Source organism: Cuculus canorus, chromosome 24 (genome assembly GCF_017976375.1).
Source record: "Cuculus canorus isolate bCucCan1 chromosome 24, bCucCan1.pri, whole genome shotgun sequence".
NCBI classification, from domain to species: domain Eukaryota; kingdom Metazoa; phylum Chordata; class Aves; order Cuculiformes; family Cuculidae; genus Cuculus; species Cuculus canorus.
Window position 1 is genome coordinate 1712462 of NC_071424.1, and position 21150 is coordinate 1733611.

The 21150-nt window shown below is 52.2% G+C and overlaps 1 protein-coding gene across 4 annotated transcripts in view; it reads right to left on the reverse strand.

Moving 5' to 3' along the window:
• PLXNA2 (plexin A2) overlaps positions 1-21150 on the reverse strand; it is a 409422-nt gene that overhangs the window by 71969 nt on the left and 316303 nt on the right. The window lies entirely within an intron of this gene.

The window sequence follows — 21150 nt, forward strand, 5'->3', positions numbered from 1 at the left end:
AAAAGAGAGGGGAGCACATGAGGGAACGCCAACCGAGGTCGCTGCTGCAAAGCCCCTCTTGCACTTATCACACACACAGAAGGGTGACGCCGAGGTGTAGCACGGCCCTGACCCGTTTATCAGCACCGAAAACCTCAAAGGCTCCAAAATTACACCAAACGTGAACCATGGGTCATTGCTTGTCTCCAAGGATGAAATTCCACTTGACTCTTTCCAACCCATCCACTGCCACCTCGAGTAGGCAATGTACATCTGCATCTCAATTCAGGGAATGCAGGGGTAGGACGAGGGGGAACAGTTTTTGGCTGAAAGAGGGGAAACTGAGAGAGATCTTTGGGAGAAATGTTTTGCTGTGAGGGTGGGGAGGCCCTGGCCCAGGTTGCCCAGAGCAGTGGTGGCTGCCCCATCCCTGGAGGGGTTCCAGGCCAGGTTGGATGGAGCTTGGAGCCCCTGAGCCAGTGGGAGGTGTCTCTGACCATGACATGGGACGGGATGGGCTTGGAGGTCCCTTCCAACCCAAACCATTCCATGATTCTATGACCCCGACGCTGGTCCCTCTTCAATGTATTTCCACTTCTATTACCAAATACCATCCGCAATCACTGCCACCCGCAGCACGGCTGCCCTGCAGTGCCGGCCGCTCCTCTCCAGCCCCGGGAGCGATGCCTGCAACTGGTTGAAAATTAAAACAACTGTCGTCATTGCACTCACTCTGTCCGTCAAAACAGCGCCCGGCTCCCAGCAGCTGGGGCGCGCGGGGTGAAAGGAGCAGTGTCTCACCAAACAACGGCTACTTTCACGCCAAGTGCTGTTGACACAGTGAGAACCCAGTTCCTCTCTAAACACGACACCAATAGGGCTGCTATTCTTCTTGTTTCTTCAGCCCTACTTAACAGCTTTTCCTCAAACAAAAATTGTGTGCGGACGCGGCCGGGGCTGGGTATTCCTTTTCTTTCGCTGAGATGAGGTTTGTGGGATGGGCACAGGGCTCGGCTCGGGGGATGCTGAGAGTAAAGCAGACCCGGAGCTGAGAAGCAGAGCCAGGTATGGGGGCACTCATTTGGCTTTTGAGGGCTGTAAAGAGCTTCAGAGGTGGAGACAGGAAGCACAGGGCAATGGAATAACCCAGAGGTGTGAAGAAAGGGCTTGGGTTGGATTCTCGGCTGCAAAAGGTGGCTGGCGTGCCTTCTCAGAGTCTCCGCTGCACCTCAGGTGGCTGCGCATGGTTTTACCTGCTTTGCATCTTCCCTCTAAGGATCTAAAATCACTTAGACAGACATCGTAGTAGTACGGGAATAACCCCCCAGCCTGGCAGCAGGCACAGCCGATCCCTGCTTGGAAGGTACCTGCCGTGCCCTGCCCATAGCACCCCATCACCAGCAATGACCCCAAATTTCCCTGGGCACACCAGAGATGTGAACACCGCTCTGCTGCTGGGCGGAAACCTAGGAGCAAATGTATGATTTTCCAACCGATCGAGCATCCCACGGGAGCTGCAGGGGCTCTCAGCAGCCCTCGTGGGAAACACCAGCCACCGCAGGATGCATCGAGGGAAGTCCCTACAATCTGCCCAGCGCATCGAGACGTATTGGTAGGAGGGTTCACACCTACCCAGAGGTCAGGACAGCCCTGAAATCATCAGGCTCGTCCCCTGCCTCTTACCCACAATGTGAAGCTTGGCAGGATCGGTCCCTGTGATTTATACGCAGCTCAGGGCTTGTTTCATGTTTGTGAGGAGCTGGATGCTCTCGTGGCGCTCTATAAATAACGGAGGATTTGAATTATATGAATAACAGTTTGTTAGAGATGATTTTATGTGAGGCAGTTGGGTTCATTTTTTGCTCAGAAGCTGCGGCTTCTGCACAGGATAATTCTTTAAAAATTAGGCAGAAATTCTGAACGATTCCTAGAGTGGCAGATTTCTGGCCCAAACGGGACCATTTGATCCTTCCTCTGTAATGCCTGCATAATGCAGGGCAGACAGTTTGATGAATAAAGCAAACCTGGCAGAAGTGGGTGGGCTGTGACTGCCTGAGCCGGGGTACCTGGTCCGAGCAGCGTCGGGGCAGCAGAGCCCCGAGGGAGACGCTGGGTCGGCCCCACTCAGCAAGGAACGCAATGTTTCTATCAGTAACCAGACACAGCAGAACCCACAAAGCTCACAGCACAGACGGCAGCAAGTGGGAAAGGACAGAACCTGCCCATGAGCTGCAGCACCAGCTCTGCGGGTCCACGGCTCTCCAAAAGCAGAGAGCAAGAAAGGAGTGGGAGCAGTCATCGGGTACCCGCTCAGCATCCCCAAATCACGGCCACCGCTGTCTCCCACCTGCTCAGCCATGCTCCAGTGGCCACAGGCACTCGTGGCATCCCCGTCCCGGCATCCCCGTCCCACCTCACAACCCACGGGGCTCCCATCTGTGACAGCCTGGTCTATTTGCTGTCATCCTCAGCAGTCCCCGGGGCAGCTCTGCGTGCAGCAGGACGGTTTATCTGGAGAGGGCTTTGCTTTCCAGTATTTAGTTTTTAAAGGCAAACATTTCTCTTCCCTTCCATTAGACAAGACAAGGTTGGGGGAATGTTCTTGGCACTCAGAGCAAACATCTGAGAAGGTCTATCACCAGCTCAGGAGTGCATTCCCCACCCTAAGCCCCAAGAAAGCTGTTGCCTGAACAGATGAACCTATTGGCAGGAGCGCGATTCCCTGCAGTACCCAGAGAGCAGAGCTCCTGCCCTCAGCCCCCATCCTGGAGCACGAGCAGAGCTCCCAGCAAAGCCTGGACTTTGGCAAGTCAATGCCAATTTTGCATGCCTTCCGATTTCTGCTCCAGGAACACGAGGCGAGAGGTCCTGAAGCCATGCAGAAACACGCAGCCAATCGCCAAAGGCAGCTTCAAATCACACACCTCCTCGCCTGCGAGAGGCAGAGCCTGGGGACACCCGGGAGGTCGCGGCACTCCCTGGGGCAGGCAGCAGCTCACTTTGGGGAGAAGAAAGGGTGCCAGGCACTCCACGGTGGTGTGGTCACAGCGAATGCAGAGCGATAAATCAATTCTGCATGAGCTGAGGAGCATCTCCATGCTGAAACAAACCTGCTTCTCAATAATTAAATGATAAAGTCTCATTACTGCTTTCCTTGACTGCCTGACCCATAACATCAGCAAAAAAAAAAAATCAATACAGACTCTCCGAAACACAGGAATTCCAACTCGGCCAGCCTGCAGAGAAAATAAGTGCAAGAATCCAGTCCCAAATAAATAAATGCATAAAATAAACAAACAAGGCAAAGTTTTCACAGCTTCTGCCTGCTACCGGCACGGTCCTCTGACCTCCCCAGCAGGAGAGAGACCCCGGGGCGTCCCACCGCCACGCACGCTGCCTGCAGCCCCCTCGGGGCGCTGGAGTTCAAACAGAAAATCTATTTTTAATGACTTTGGGGAGTGTAGTAGAGATGCCAACTAGTTCACTGTAATTAAAGCTATCTATCACTCGGCGAGCAGGAGCCCAAAGTTGATGAACTTTCCGATGAGGTTTTATTCTTCCCTTCATTGATGAAAAAACACCTCTTTGTGCGGCTGCCGGAGACGTGAAAAAGTGTGGGAAGGAGCAAGGAGGACTCATCAGTTCCAGCCATTAACGTGTCAGGGCGACAGGGCTGAGGAAAATAAAGTCAAACTTTCCCAGAAGCTTGTAAAAAGTTTGACAGGCTCCTCTCCCCGCTGTTTCTCCTCCCCGTGACTTCAGGCAGAACTGTTCCAATCTGGAGTCCTCCTGTGCTGCCGCTCCTGCCAAGGGAAAAAGCAGCGTGCAGGAATGCAGGGCACTTGTTGCTGCGCTGAGCAAGACCTGTGGGCCCCATCCACTGCACGCTGTATGAAAAGTCCTACCTCAAAACAGCTTCTCGACCCGAGCAGAGATCTCGGACACGCTAGGACTGATGCCGGCTGTGAGCATGGAAGAACTGGGGATGCAGCAAGCAGGATGCAGCCAGAGCATCGCGTGGGGCAGCAGCCAGGACACAGGGGAAGAAGGCAAAGGGGGGGGGTGTTTGACCTGAAAAGCATTGAGAGGCATCTCCAAAGTGGTGCTGAGAGCCTTCAGAGGCAGGAATACCTGCTCCAGCGGGGACTAAGTCACCAGTCTCTATAACAGATGAAAGGATGCACGCAGGCAAGGAGCAGATGAGAGGGGAGGTTCACCTGACAGGTACAGCAGCTACTGGGGGACCCAGGTCTCCTCTCCCACGCCGCTCAGCAGAGAAAACATCAGCAGAGCTACCGAAGGGCTGTCAGAACCAAATCAACGCCTATAACTTTTGGCAGAAAGGCAGCGAGTGGGAGAGGACACAGAGACAATGTTTCCATGACGACAAAGGGATTATTTAATTACAGCGCTGCAGATGCATGCAGAGAAAGTCCCTTAAACTCTGATCTGAGCAACCTTTTCAATGAGTTTGGCTTTACTGCTGGAAGAACCTCGTTAGCATCTCAGGAGGACAAGCTGTGTTTGAGCACAGTGACCCCACAGCTTTCTCAGTGAGCACTCAGACCTTCTCCGAGCACACCTGCCTCCTCGGCTCCCCGCTGCCCTCCCCGCACAGCGCCAGGCTCCCGAGGGAGGCGGTGGAAGTTAGGGCAGCCTCCTCTGCCAAGCAAGGGAGTGAAAAAAACAGCAAAGGCCCAGAGGAAGGCTTAATCAAGCTGCAAAATCATCCTCAAGCCACAGTTCCCTCCATCCAACTCAGCAGAAGCCGGCAGGACTCAGGCTCAGAGCAGACGCGTGTTGTGGCACACAGGCTCCTACAGACAAACGCTTTCCCATGGTTTATCACAGCTCCAGTTAACCTCTGCATCAGTATGGAGCACCTGAGTGAGATTTGCTGGGATAACCAGGTGCCAGGCAGACATCCCATCCCCGCTCCCGGGAGCAGCACAACGTCATGTAAACCTGGAGGAGGAGAAATGAATTTTCACCTCAAACATGGGCCTCCCGTGAACTTTCAACCTGGCAGCTCCTCCTCTGCCCTCGGCAGGCGACGTCGCTGTTTGCTCACCTCGGAGTGAGCTCGTGCAGGGCAGGGATCCACCTGCCTGGCGCGGGCACTGACCATGCCCTTCCCAGACCTTCATCCTCCCTCAAATCCCAGCTGTGCATCACAGCAGAGCCCTTGGGATCGTGCACAGCCACTGGGATCCCACATTGTGGCTCATGCGGACCATCTGCATCTGGGAAGCGAGAGGCTGGGGACGCACGGCTATCGCTATCAGCTACACGTGCCCGCAGCTACTGGAGAGGGGGCCAGCGGGAAAACCTCACGCACACCCAACATCAGGAAGCGATTGTTTCATTTCCAGCCTAGGAAGAAAAAACACTGGCTGAAGCATTCTACAATCAGCAGATGCAGCAAAATTTATGGAGTGAATAATTAGGTCGAAACTGGCCACCAAGGTGCTGCCCCATGCTCGCTCCTGCCCAGCTCCCCCGCGGCGGCCGCATCCTGCGCTGCTCCTGCACACGATACCGTGGTTGGGGAGAGCAGGAGGATGCTCAGCAGAGCTTCTGTCTCATTCAGGACACTGTGCCGCTCTGCTCTCCCTCCAAACTGGCCCGCAAAAACTCCCCTAGCCAAGAAAAGGAGGTAACATGACGAGCATTTACACACACTAATAATGAGAAATGAGATGCTGAAGGTCTCCACCACGACAAACGGGTCACGCTGCAATACATCCAACCCGTTTCCTCCCCTGGAAAACCCCCACACCTCAGGGCAGCTGCAGTTTTGTTCTTGACTGCAAGAAGAATTCAGATGAGTTTCTGGAAGTCAGGCACTTTCCAGGCATGTTGTAGGAAAAGATCCTCCACAACAGCAGCTCCGGGTGCTGCCGCCCCTGCCCAGGGAGACCCAACCTCTCCATGGTCCACGGGAGGGCCCTCGCTCTGGATTTCAGGATGAGGGGGTGATGTGCCCAGAGCAGCCGTGTGGCACATCCAAGCATTCCTGCCAGGGGACATCGCTGCTGCCATCAGAAGCAGCTTCTGACTCAGCTCTGTGAGCCCACCCTGCCAGGGCCACCCAGCAGTGCCCTTTGCAGCGCTGATTAGTCCAAGCCTCAGGGAAACTAATTAATAAGGATAAAAGGGGAGCAGCTTTCCAAACTTGCTGGGCTCAGATGGGGATCAATCCAACACAGTAAACTCTTACCTTGCATCAGTGCTCCGCGCTTTGCCTTGCGGCCACGTAACTCGCAGCGCAGTCCCTGTGGCCATATAAAAGTTTGAACGGAAGCTCGGAAAATTAATTAAGGTGAAGAATTATAAAGCGTGTGCTCCTTTCCCCTCTGTATTTTCCAAGGAAGCGGCAAAAATAGAATTCTGAATAATTTTGGAGTTATAACCAATGTAATTAGGTGTTCAACGAACACTTGCAATTGGGCTGTGCTTATTAAAATTACTGTTTTTAGTCTGAACGTTGCCAGAGAGTCATTAACAGCACAATGGTTCGATTCCCGGAGACTCTAATTAGACTTGGACGCCTCGCAGCGCAGGGGTTGCCCGGCTCTGCCGCCCGCTCGGCACTACAGGTGACGCCCGGCAGCGCCGCGGGGACCCCGCAGAGGCTCGCTGGGTGCTTCCCAGCTCTGGAGCACGGGCACCTGCACGCGGAGCAGCGCCAGGAGGTGGATACAGAGCCCCAAGGCAGCCAGAAGAGGATGCTCTGCGGCACCGCTCTGACTCGGGGTTCACTTTTGCCTGCAGCGAGCACACTGGATAGTGTGGGTAGGGGCATCTCAGGCTCTGCATCCTCCGCAGAGAGAGTATCTCAGTTCACTTTATAGAAATCCCTTTATTTCTTCTGGGCAATGCTCTGCAGGTAGAAAGCAGCCAGCTTTTTGTTAGCTCTATCCCCCAGACCACGCAAGCTTGGCCAGGAAACGGCCGTGCCATCCGTAGGGCTGACATGGGTACAGTCAGGAGAAGCTATAGCAGGGCAGACGTCCCCTCCGGCAGCAAAGGCTCATCCCTCCAACCCATCTCCTGCGAGGGATTTGCTCCCCCGGCACACGCTGGTGGGTACCAACTGCACCGATGCAAAATCAAAGCAAAGACCGTGCTGCTCCCAGTTTCCACCAGCACTGGTCTGTCAGTGTAGATACCTGCAGCCCTCATGAGGGCCTCAGTGCTAAGGAGCACCCGTGATGCCATAACAGCTGGAAGCGGGGATACCTTGGAGTTAAGGAAAAGCATCCATCCGGCACGCCCTGCAAACAGCAGCCCTGCTCCACGCAGCCCCTTACACTGGTTTGGAAATGATGGCTTCAAAGTAGGTGTCAATGCACTTCTCTGTGTCAGAGAAGGGAGTTTCATGCTCTGAAACGCAGACGTGCAGCTCTGTTATGAAAGACCTAAATCTCAGTGGTGTGTATCGCAGGAGAGCTCAGTGCCTGCTGCCTGCGATTGCCTTCAGCCGTCTGTTTTTCCTCTCTCCCCATAAAAACCACACGCTAGACAGCCGAGGCCCCTTCCCCCAAGCTGCTAGCCTAGAACTCATGAATTCAGTCAAGTTGTTAAAAAGGATTGTGGCAGGCTAAGATAAAACAGAAGAGTTTAAAATGACAAACAGACTCCTAAATGGGATTAGAGTCTTAATGAAAGCAGTAATGAATGAATGAGGCAACCAAATATTACCCATTAATATTAGACAGATAGATTAGATCCCTAGGCACTGCGTTTAAAAACGACATGAAATTACTTCAATTACTCTGCATTGATAAATAACAAGGCCGTATTTACTGTTAAAACACATTTCCTCCGCCCTCCCCCGTGCCTGCTTTGACTTCTGCTTCCCAAGAGGGAGATCAGACCATCGAGCGGCTGGAAAAAGGCTGGAAGCCTGCACCGCTCCCCTCCTTTCCGCCAGCATCCACCGCACACGTACTCCCGGGCACCTGCTGCAGGGGACCGGTCCCATTAGTCACAATTACTACCATCAACGCCACTATTTCAGCCCCTGCATTTCTGCGCAAGAGCCAAAGCAATCACTGCTGATTCACTTAAAACCCGATGCTCGCAGCACCCTTCCGTCTCAGAAATTCACTCTACCTTCGCTCGCCGGTGGAGGCAGCTGCTCAGCATCCTCCTTTCCATGCAGGGAAAGGGAGATTAACCTGATCAGAGGCCTCTTCTAATGAAGAGATCATAGATGGATGATTCCTGGGTGCTCGGTGGCATTTACATGCTAATGATGAAAGGCACTTTGGTAAAGGTAATGTCAACAAGAGTCCCTCATCCTTGCATCCCAGCCTCCAGCCCAACCATCTGTTCTCTGGGTTCAGGAAAGCCCTGGAGAACAGGTTGCTGCTCGGAGAGCTGCAAAACATTCTTTGCAGCTCTGCCGCCTTGGCTTGTGAATCTTTGTGCCTGGGTGAAGTCTTCTCTATGGGACCGAGGACACTTCTCGGCACACACCATGCTCTGCGCTGGATGTCCAGCCCAGCCCAGAGGACACTGATCACGACTGTAAGCACCCTTTGTAGCTGTGTGAAATCACTCATGCTTCGCTGCTATGGGATCTTGAATATCTTTGCAAAACACCCTCATTCAGCCCCATAACAAATCAGTAACCGAGAAAAACATAAAAGATCTCATTTCAGAGCTACAAGAGGAGCAGCCTGCAGAAAGCGTGCAGAGCGAATAGCTAGCAGCGTAGCAAGGCAGAAAACCTCAGCCCAAGCCCCAGGTCCTTGCTGCAGCCATCAGAGCCGTTATCTAGTGTTTTCTTAACGGGAGGAGTCAAAAGAGTCCCCCCGCTTCCCCTCAGCTGGGATGTGATCCTCTGGGGAAAGGCCACATAGCAGTTATTCCAGCCGAAACACCGCTGAGCTTGGAGGGTTCGTTAAGTGTGGGAATGCGGGGCTGTGTGTACCATGCAGATATAAATTAACTTCCCAGGAAGGCAACAAACCCCAATCTTTGTGCTTTCCCACCCTGAAACAAGGGGTAAAGCAGGAGAGTGAGGAGGGAGGAATGAGCAGAGCTCTTCTCACAGCTCCGGGGATGGATGACCTTTCCAATACGATACCTGTATAAATCTTATTTAATGAAATAATAATAATAAAAAAAGAATAAAGGAAGGTTAAATCATTCCCTACAGCAGATTTACATGGAAAACAAAGTCTGTTCAGACAGCGGTTGGTTTACACAACAGGCCTTTAACATTCCTTTCCTAACTACTAGGGTGACTCCTGACCAGCTAACCACAAGATGAGTGATAGGAGCCCTCGAAGCCAAAGGCAGCTTGCCAAGACAGAGGCAAAAGAAACAGTGCTAGCCTGGGGTTTACTTTAAACACACAATTAGGGGTTTCGGGTGGGTCACAAGTCAAAACATGGTGGTTTTCACCCATCAAACCTTCCCCACAACATTCCCATCCTGTGGGACATGACTTCATTTCCAGAGCCACCACCAAGTCAGCACTTTAAACACCCACTTCCCCTCCCTTCGCACACCGCAGAGCAAACACCGCTGTCTGCGGCTTGAAAGCGCCCCTGGGAAACTGGGAAAACTAACCGAGGGCCTCCCATTATCTGCAATAAAAAGCTGGAACCGTTTTTGTAGCCCGAGAAGGCTGGGCAAAGAGTTTAGCTTTCATCTTTACCTGCTTTTCCTTGGGCTGCTGTTTAGCTGCATGGGAGAAGCAGAATCAAAGAGCAGCTCTGGGGCGACGGCGTTGCTTTGACGAAAGGCAGAGGTGATGGAAGCTCAGAGCTTATACTTAAACTTCAGGATTGCTGCATTAACGCTCCCAGCGCCGCGATGCTAAGTCACTTGTCCCTACAAGCCACATCATCTCCTGCTGTAAATAGTTACTTTGACATCAGCTTCTCACTGTCCAGATACAGCGCTCAAAACGGTGGCATTTTGGGCAAATAATGCCATGAAACTATTTCTGCTCCATCAGAGCCTGAGGAACTTCTGCATATATTTCCATAAATATCAGTGGTGTCAGTACAGCAACAGACCCGGCAGACTGCGAAGGAGGATCCTGCTGCTGAACCTACCTCCAGCCCGGCTTGAGGAACAGCTATGGGACGGAGTGGACTTTGAAGTCATAAAATGAACCAACCTGCATGGAAACCGGTAGCCCCCAGTTTCTAGCGTGGCTGGAAACGAGGGGGAAGATCCTCCCAGCTATCAAAACGTGCAGCTCGTAGTGCCAGGAGGCTGAAAGTAGATGGTATTGAATAGACTCGGGGAAGATTAGCTCATTACAGGCTAACTTGGGAGTGACATCCAAGTTGGTCACCATCACCATGACATCCTGTGGGGATGCACCAAGAGAAGGATGGGTTGGTGGGTAGTTGCCCTGCTTTCTGTCTTCTGCTTCAAGACACCGGCTTCTAGCAGGACACAGGGCACCACCACGGTGGTTCTTGCTGCCATATGAAAGAGATGAGTCTACCAACATTTCTAGGCAAAGTATAGTCCCTATCATTATGTTTTTCAGCTGTAAACCTCCCATGCGAGGCGAATCCCCACCTGCATGCAGGGCAGTGGAGGTGGAAAGGAGATGTTCCCTCCCCTCAGCTGCCTTCCTGCTGGAAGCCTGCGCTGGAGCAGCTGCTCCGAGGGCATTTCTCTGCAGGGTAGCTGGCAAGAGACAGGGTTAATAGGCCCACTCCATGCGTGACCTCTCTCTTCCCTCTCTCAGCTTCTAATTACCAATTCAAAGAAAGAGGGGCAGCCAGCAGTGTCAGCCCGAGCCAACCAACTATCGATCGCAGCCTGGCGGCAAAGGCAAGGGCTTCACCGCTGCGTAGGGGCTGAGGGCTCCAGGAAAGGCAGCTTCTCCCATCCCACCTGCACACAGAGTGAACTAATCCAGGCCAAAGCCTCCCTGAAAAAAAACCCCAGGAGAATTAGCAGGTCCCTTCTTCCAAAAAAATAAAAGAAGGCAGCTTGGGGAGGGAGGGGGGGGAGCATGAATAAATAATGCTGTTAATGAAAAGATGCCTGCGCAGCCCCGGCACGGCGGAGGAAGCAGAGCGATGACTCTATTTCTGATGCACCGGCAGCCTGACAATTGGCAAATGAACCTCTGCCGTTATCTGTTTCCCCTCTTTATTCTTTTCTCATAAAACTGGCAGGAACAGGGGTAGGGAAGAGATGCTGGCGGCAGCTGTGTTCAGTATGAAAAATGAGCAGCATATGCATGGGAGGCAGCTGGAGCCCAGCGCTCGCTGCACAGCGAGGGACCCCACGGCTCCTTCTCCCTCCTCTGCCACACTGGTTATTTCCCTCTCACCAGTGGGGCCCTGTGTTTAACCCTCGCCTTGCTCCGCTGCCGCATGGACCGCGATGGAGTGACTCCGGCAAAGCCACAGGGAGCTGAGGCTGCACCTGACGGTCACCAGCACCCGGTGCCCCCCGAAACGGCAGCGCGTTCCCAGCGTTTCTGGCATGCCCAGGAGCTTTAAGAGAAGCCGTAGCTCTGCTGGAATGGGCAACACGTGTACACACAAAATAACAGAGCACAGCTGCTCCCAGGAGCAGATGAAATGTTATCCTCAGTTTACAGATGAGGGACTAGCGCTGGCGAGAGCTCCGTGATGGGGCACAGCACAAGGGCGGCAGCCTATCCTGAGCAGTGCCGTGTTCCCTTTCCAAGGCTATCCTCCCTCTAGAACCTGCTGTGAAGGTCTCCAAATGGCACTTTCCTAGGTGCACACAGACAAGGTCTGCAACAACGTGCCCCAAAATGCTTGGGGCACCCCATGTCCCGACGCCACCCCTCTCCTACCCAACACGGAGGCAGAGCTGGAGCTCCCTCTGCCATATGGCTTCTCCCCATCCCTGCCCTTACAGCATCCCCCCTCGAGCGCTGGCCACTTGCCACCCCTGGCACGCATGGGGACGGGGAGGCCGCATTTTGTTTACCCTCCTTGCTCAGGAGAAAGCCCAGGGCTGCCCGGGAGGACGTGTCTCACCACCCACCTTGAAAGGGATCCCACGTGGCCAACTGGCCGCGGCACAGCAGGGTGGGCAACCCCGCATCTGCCCGCTCCGAACAGACTCGCAGGCTGTGCTCCGCCACAATGCTGCCTTTGTTCCCGGCTCTGGCACGTCCGAGGGTGTCAATGACACTGAAAAGCTTTGACTGGCCCTTTCTGTTTGTTTTCTTGGCACACGCGAGTATCAGTTAAATAGCCCAACCTCGGCTCTGCCCCGCACCTCGTGTGTGACTGACATTATTATTCAACGCAGCTTTGCCGTGAGAATGGGCTGAGCGGAAAACGAAGGCTCCCAGTCCCTCCAGCCCCTCCAACTCCTGCTTTCCTGAGAGACCACCACACACCCCAGGCTGGGCGAGTGGGAGCTGGCCAGGAGGGCTGCAGGGCTCATCCCTTGGATGCCCACGTCCCATGGGACGTTGCCTTTCCGAGGGGATGGCGAGCTTTGGGGCCATCTCAGGGTGGATCCATCCCAGACCCTGCTTGGCTCTTCACAGCTCGCCATGAAGGTCTGCTGCGCACGACAACACAGACACACGAGCAACCCTCGATTCTCTGTACTGTGAACTATCTCAGGGCTCTTCACATTGTTTAAATACTGCAGAAACGTTAGGAGGAAAACCACAGGCATGAGCGGTTTGTGTAATTTTATAAAGCCTCGACAATCCAAAGCATCTGAATGCCCTGAGTAGCTTTAAAGGTTATAGAATCGTATCATTCCTGTTTCCACAGCCTGACCGTGGTCCTACTACTTGTTTTCTCCAGGAACGTTGCCTTAGTCCCCATGGCTTTTTAGCAAGTCTTGCTCTCTAACTACATTACGCTGCCCTTGCCAGTCAATTTTCTGCTACTCCATCACTTTCCCATTTGTATATCATTACATACGGCTGTCAAAAATATAATTTAGGAACCTGACCACCAGGGTGAGAAATTAACCCTCCTAAGTATATCCCAAACTCTCTAATTCTGAAAGAAAACGAGCTTTAAGCCCTTTCCTCCAAAGAAGAAAACCACCGTCCCGTGGCAGTTGTGGCAGCGACCCCGTTATCGCAGGCAGGCTGGGCGGCGAGGGAGGTGACTACCGAAAAGAACATCTCAGGGGACAACACGGCAAAGCTTCAGGGGCCGGGCCAAAATGGAAGCAAACAAGAGAGCTGTCAAAATATGCAGTTTGCTCACTCCACGCAGAAGGCATCGTGTTTGCTCCCCCCAGGCTGGTGCCAGCACAGCAGGTACCGCTGCAGCCCCTGCACACCCTCCTGCCCGACCATCACAGGACCAGCGTGGGCTGGGGTTTAAGATACGGTTTGCATTGAAGCCCCAAGACAATACACACGGATTAACTCGACTTTAAAAGCATTTTACTTCTCCCGTAGGGACGCACAGAGAGAAAGCACCAGCTGGGGCTGACCCTGCCCACGTTCCGTTGCTGGTAACCTTGGGAGCCTCGCTCTACGATAAGGCACCCGATTTGCTTTCTCAAGGCCAGAGAGGAGCCCTCAAGTCATAGTTTGGACTGGAAGAGGAAATTTAGATAAAAAAGGAATGTCCTACAGAGATCCTCTCTGAAAACACACACACACAGAGCCGTTAATGAGCTGTTCCATCCCAGGCCAGCGTTAACACCAAAGCTCGCCAAGACACCGATCAAACCGAGTACGAAGGACACCCATGAGGTGGGAGCAGGCAGCTTCTGCTTTTACAACAAGTTACAAGCAAATTTGTGGCTATTCTAACCCATTTACTGTGGTAGAGCACTCATCTTTTCCTCCTGGAACAGAAGGTGTCGCCAAGGGCCTTGAAGTCCATCACAAACACTAACGGATACAGGCGGCATCGCTGCTGCTTCCGTTCTCTGGAGGTTTCTCCACTGTCCCTGAGTCTCTCCCCTTCCTTTGGGTTGTTGGAGAAGCTGCTGATATGGGATAGGGACAGGCTGACACTTCCTATCCATATTTTTGTGCCTATGAATGGTCTGTGTTCCCCAAGGCGCTCCGACTGAGCCATGTCACCCAGCAGGGAGGAGCACCTTCAGTCATCACCGACAGCAACCGGCTTCCCACCCTCCCCAGCTCTGGCAGCTTTTGATACCCCAAAAGCACGTGGGAGAGACTGGCTCTGGGAGCTGAAGGGGTGAGACGGCATCGCTGTCAGCGCTGCAGCACAAACTCACTCCAGACGCTTCATGTGAAACTCCAGAGCTGCTCACACGAGTCACTGCAGCACAGAGACATCCGCCGTGGCTTTCGCTGACAGGTCTGGTTGCCCTAATTTCTTCCTTGGAAGCCATGGGACAAACATGCTGCTGGTGTAACACTTTAATTCATTTCAATGGATTTATGCTGCGATGAAATTTGGCCCTGCATATTTTACTCCCAAGCCTGGTAATCAGCAGTGGAAATAATTTGCCGTTGGCTGCTCTGATGTTGCCATCTTTTGTGCATATCAAAACGACACAGACATCAGGCCCTCAAAGTCCGATTGAAGAATAATTGGAAATCTAAAGTGGCACTAAATCTTATTTTCTAAATAAAATGCATTCAATTACAGAACATGAGGCTATAAAGCATTAAAAAAGATTAGTTAGAGAAGGAAAGAAAAAAAACAACAAGTATTCAAACCTTCAGAGACATCGTTATATGCACAGGATCTCTTCCATTCGTTGGGACAGGCAGGAGATAAAGCGAATGCAAAGCAATGCAAATATTTCCAGCAGCCCACGCTGTCCCAGAAGGGCCTGGGTGCTTCTGCACTGCTGGATTTTCATCTCAGCTGTAGCACTGTCCCTGTTGAGGGGTATGTATTTCCCTGCTTCCACAACAGCTGATTTTGCATCACCAGCATTTTCTACTCCACAAGCAAATTTCCCAGGTTGCTTTCATGGAATGGTTTGAGCTGGAAGGGACCTCAAAGCCCATCCAGTTCCACCACCTGCCATGGGCAGGGACACCTCCCACTGGATCCGGTTGCTCCAAGCCCCATGCAACCCAGCCTTGAACACCTCCCGGGATGGGGCACAGACACAAAAAGTTCATTCCATTAAAGCAAGCTCACATTTACCAAACACCGGTGGTCTGCAATGCTCCACCAACTCAGCCGGCAGCCCCTCTGCCTGCCCCAGCAGAGCAGTCTCTCAGCAGCTCCCTTTGTCCTGCCCAAACGCCCGAGGTGCCGTGGCCTGGGCAGGGATGTCCCCATCGCCGGGCACTGTCCCCCAGCCCTGCAGGCTTGGCCAGAGCTTTGCTCGCAGTAGCAAAGGCTGACAGACACTTGGAGGACGTACAGCAAACCCTGAACAAGGTCTAGACCGGTTAGGCACGAAGGAGAAAAAAGCTCCCCTGTGTCTGCTTGCATTAGGCAAGGTTGGTGAATAAAAATAGATGAAACAAGAAAAAGCAGAGAGCAGAGCAGCAAATGCTCGTGCTGCAGAGTCTGCAGCGAGAGGCTGCAAGGGGAAGAGAAGACGCGTTACAAGGATGGGCTGTGGAGTGCACAGTCTCAAAACGGTGGGAGTGGGAAGGGACCTGTGGAGCCCAAACAGTCCAACCCCACTGCTGAAGCACAGGCACCCACAGGTGGTTGCAGAGGGGTTTGGAGAAGAAGACTCCACACTCTCCTCGGCAGCCTGTGTGGAGCTCCAGCTCCCTCATAGTAAAGAAGATTTTCCTCATGTTTGAGGATCATCACTGAGCAGAGTCTGGCCCATCCTCCTGCCCCTCAGCCATCAGATATTGATGAGAATTGATGAGATACCCTCTCAGCCTTCACTCCTCCAGGCTGAACAGACCCAGGTCTCTCAGCATTTTCTCCTAAGAGAGATGTTCCAGTTCTCTCATCATCTCTGTGGCCTCGAATGGACTCTCTCCAGTTGTTCCTTGCCTTTCCAGAGCTGGGGAGCCCAGAACTGGACACAGAACTCGAAATGGAGCCTCTCTAGGGCAGAGCAGAGGGGGAAGAGAACCTCCCTCGCCTGCTCCCCACACTTCTCTATGCACCTCAGGACACTGTTGGCCTTGCTGGCCAAGAGGGCACATTGATGGCTTAGTGTTAGCTTGTCACCTGCCAGCGCTTGCAGGTCCTTCTCAGCAGGGCTGCTTTCCAGTGGTTCAACCCCTAAACCTGTCCTGGTGCATGGCGTTGTTCTTCCCAAGGCTCTACACTTGCCTATGTTGAACTTTATGAGGTTCCTCTCCACCCAACTCTGCAGTCTGCCCAGGTCTCCCTGCACGGCACACGAGGGATCAGAGATCCCTGCACGTATGCAGGTTGTCAAGGTCTCCAAATGGCTCCCTGGACCCCCAGAGGAGGAACACGTCCATGCCCACATCCCGGAACTCAGCGCCAGAGTCTGCGTTATGAGGTGTTGGCCACGTCTATATATTAGTGAGACCAACAATACAGCAGATGCGCTCAGAACTTCAGCAAACAACATAATGGCCATCAAGTGAAAGAGGACAAAGACAATCGTATTTCACACAGTAGGAGCTGGTAAACCCATGCTTAGAGCAACAAAGTCGCAGCCAAACAAACATGACCCCAAGTGGGATCTACAGCTCTGGCAGGCACATTCTCAGCCTACACAAACAGCGAAAGATGAGATGCATTTATCTCAGATACTTCGTTTCAACAGCTTTCCTTAACGGCTCCGGCCCCTTGAATTAATCCACACTGCCGGGCGAGCTGCAGAGCGGGCTCGCGGTGGGGGAGGCAGAGTTATTTCCATGTCTGATCACTGTTTCTATAGAAGAATTAAGGGTCAGGTGAGATTTCTTTGCACGCTAGTTTTCATTTTGTTTTTCTTTCTAAGAGAAGATAATTGTCGCTTGAAACCATTCAGGTGCAGACGCAACAAATCGCTGACCGGCGGCTGAGCTCAAGCGACGCGGGGGATGTCTCGACTCCACCAATAAATACACGCTCGCAATGGGGGAGAGGGGAGAACAGCCTAAACACAACCAAAGATGGATTTATTCCAGCCTCTGCTCTAAGGCTTGAAAGCTGGGAAGCCAAATCCCTCTCTCCCAGGGTTTCATTAGCTGGGAATGGCTTTCTAACGAGATTTACACAATCTAGCCCGGAGCGTACACATTTTGCTCTCCACCCAGAGACAATAACAACAGGGAGCTAAGGAGATGCCTTCTTTCTCTCTGGTCACCCATAATTCAAGACTGTTACACTGCTGCCATCGGTGTGATTACACAGAGCACAGGAATAAGATAAAAACTGCCCTTCTATAGCATTAAGTCTCCAATCTCAACTGACCCAAGCCAGGAAAATTTATAGTTATGGGGACCACATTCAGTCCATTAGGAAAGGGTAGGAAATTGCCAGCTGGGATCTAACTGACATTCTCACCTCTCCTTCCACCAGCCAGGAGCCCAGCTGGGGTGAGCAGACCCGCTCCCGTCCAGCGCCCCCGTCCCCCATCCCTGCAGACACCACAGAAGGGAACCAGGGGATACTGCATAGAACCATGGAAAGGTTTGGGTTGGAAGGGACCTCAAAGCCCATCCAGTCCCACCGTGTGCCATGGGCAGGGACACCTTCCACTGGATCAGGGGCTCCGAGCCCCATCCAACCTGGCCTTGAACCCCTCCAGGGATGGGGCAGCCACCACTGCTCTGGGCAACCTGGGACAGGGCCTCCACACCCTCATCGTGAAGAATTTCTTCTTAATATCTAACCTAAATCTTCCCCTTCCAATTTAAAGCCATTTCAGGGGTCACTCTCTGCTTGTGGGGTGCTGGCAGGTGGAACTGTGATCCTGAGCCCCATCGCACTCCCGTATGGACATGGAGAGCCACAAGCTGACCACTCCCCTTATGCTCTTTGATGGATCAAAGTCCTTCAGAGATGGACCACGGTCCATCAGTGGATGCAGTTTTTCTGGCATGGTGCATCCTCTGCTGCAGCAAACGCACATTCTAAGCTCAAACTCGGACACCCCCAAGGCTGGTGCCTTACTGCAATGATTCTCCCACAGGTTCCTCCAGCATCCTGCTTGGATGAGATGACAGGGAACGAGCTGCCTCTGAGCCCACTGGTCAAGCCACGCACATTGAAAGCAAAGACCTAAAATGGTAAATTCCAGTCTGCCTTTGACTAACAACTGGAGCCTGCACTCTCCGCAGGCGCAGGAATGCTGTTCCTGGCACAGCTTCCCCAATCCTACTATTCTAGGGTGGTCGGCTGTTTTACGATGGAAGGGTTTTAAGTAAACTCATTTTGTGAGCAGATCTGTCGTCTCGCTCACGCAAAGGCCCAGCTACACGAGGAGGAGGTATGTTTTATCTTCCAGCCTCCCTTCTGATTCCTCCCCAAATACTTATCATGGTGTTCTTGTGGAGATATTAATAGCACCCCAGGCACCGACAGTCGCCTGCCCGTGAGTCACATCTTAAAGGGATGGGGAAAAGCCTGCAACAACTGCAGCTTCTTAGGAGACAATGGAAATAGCATTCATCAAATGCAGTGCTCAATATCATCCTTGTTACGGCAGATTAGATGAGAGATGCTCATGTGTGCAGCTCGTGCCCACCACAGCTGGGTCTACCAAGGGTTGACTCCATCACACAGCCTTTGCCTGGCCAACCAGCAAGAGAAGGAGCTGGCAGTCGCGCAGGTAGCGAGGTTTTACCAAATCCTACCTTAAATGTCAGTTTACTTTGGCCACTGGATGATCTTGGAAGTCCCTTCTGACCCAAATCTTTCTAAGATTCTATGATTTTGATTTCTATCACGGTGGTGCTCAGGAGTCCAAAGCACTGACCAAGATCATTAAATACGCCACTAACAGAGAAAAGGGCACATGCCTGCCTCCAACCGTCTTCTGGGTCCATCATGACCCCAGGGTGAGGCAGCACAGAGCACACCAACACTTACATCCATCTCAGCTGCTCAGAGACCCTCAGTGCTTGAGTCTCCTTTCCAGTCCCCATACTACTCAAATCTTGCACCTCCACTGCTGGTTTGGGTTTCCAAACGGGTCTCTTAATTCAATTATTTGAAAGCACCTCTGGTGCCTTGACAACCTAATTTGGTCTCCTCCAGGTCTTTCAATACCACATGCAGGAGAGCAGCAGGCACCATCCCACCCACGTGACGCGATGTGTCGCTCCAGCTCTCTGAGCACTCAACTCAATTTCTATTTGAAAGGAAACATGAATACTAATTAAACAGCCATAAGGGCACAGAGCAGATAAATATGTGTTGCAAGAGAAACTGGAGAGAGACGCTCTGAAGTGGAGCCAGGAAGGGGAGGAGGCAATGTGTCATTGTTTTTGGTGGCACAACTTCAGAATAGCGCTCACCACTTAAAATACTCCTCTAACGAACCAAGCCTGGTGTTACACCAGCATGCTGGACTTCCTTTAGTGCCTTAAAACCCTCTTCCTCCTCTACTGCGACATCTGCGGCTGCCCTGACTTCAGTAATTCATGTTTGAAACAGTATTTTCCTCCATCTGAAGGCTGAGCAAAGCAGGATTTACACGCCAGCTTCCAGCACGCTCCGAAACACCCGTGCCAACTCCTCTGCAACTGAGCAGCCCCCTGGGCTGCAGTCGGCAGACTGGAAGGAGAACAATCAACCAAAGCATCACCTTTTCCTGCCACATCTTAGATTAAAAACAAAAAAAACAACCCCAAAATTGGAGGTGTTAGGTTTAACAAAGAAAGGTGGGCAGTCATGGTAGGAAAACTGGATTAGAGTGGCATTGCCTCTCTGTTCAACCCTTTGCAAACACAATAGAAACCTACTGGTTGAGCCTCTACTCACGTTAGTTTTAAGCACAGAATAATCTACCCTGCTTTGTCTGTGCAGCCAAGGAGCAGCTGAAATTGGTGACGCTGTTCTGTACGTACTGAGAAGGATGGAGATATGGAGATGTTCTATATAACATAGGTGCTTACAGATAGAAATGGTAAAACCCCACTTGAGCTTCGGGTTTACCATCAAATGATGGTTGGATTGGATGATCTCAAGAGATCTTTTCCAAACTTAATGATGACTGTACTGACAGGATGAGGGGGGATGGCTTTAAATTGGAAGTAGGAAGATTTAGATGAGACATTAAGAAGAAATTCTTCACAATGAGGGTGGGGAGGCCCTGGCCCAGGGTGCCCAGAGCAGTGGTGGCTGCCCCATCCCTGGAGGGGTTCCAGGCCAGGTTGGATGGGGCTTGGAATAACCTGATCCAGTGGGAGGTGTCCCTGCCCATGGCAGGGGGTGGGACTGGGTGGGCTTTGAGGTCCCTCCCAACCCAAACCATTCTATGGTTCTACGAGAATTCTTTGATTCTAGGAGAACTCAGCATGGATGAGCTTTAAGGTCCCTTCCAAGCCAACCCATTCCACAATTCTATGAGGATTCTTTGATTCTATGAGAACCAAAAGTTTGGCCCTGCCAGAGTTCAAGGAGTATTGGAGAAAAAAGTTCCGGTCTGGGAAGAAGAAAAACCCAGAATCTATTAATATTCACAGGTGTAGCTTGGCAGCAGCGATGCACACAAAATCTCATTTGAAACTTGAGGGCTGCCACGACGGATCAGCCTCTTGCTCAGTCAAGCCTGGAAACATGCCGTCGGCTACAGCCATGTCCAGCTGCTTTCCCAGGATGGGAACATGCTACCCAAACTCCTGGCCAGCTGTGCAGTACCACTGCTGCCACCGCAACAGCATCACCTCCAAGGAGCATCCCCCTTCCTGACAGGCACTTGGGGATTTACTGATGAAGGTTAAACACTTTCACAGTGAGTTTGTGCACTAAAATCACCTGTTTATGAAGATCTGTTTCTTTTAAAGGTACATTTCTAGAAGTCCATATGATGCAGCTGGGAAGGTGATGCTCACGGTGATAGAGACTCTGTAAACCATGACCAGTGCCTTCTCTTCCTATATTCACCTCACTGTGACTACAGAACGCCAAACTGAACAGTGATGGAATGAAGAGTGGCCCTTTGCTGCAGGACTAAGGATTTGGGAGGTTTCAGTTCAATCGCTTCCTCTGCTATGGATTTCCTGTATGGCTTAGGGCAGGTCACGCAGCATCTCTACGTTTCAATTCCTCACTGAAAAAGTGATATTACCACTCCATCTCATCGGGCTTTGGGATGGATAAACCTGTGAGTCAATAGCAAAAAGTTCAC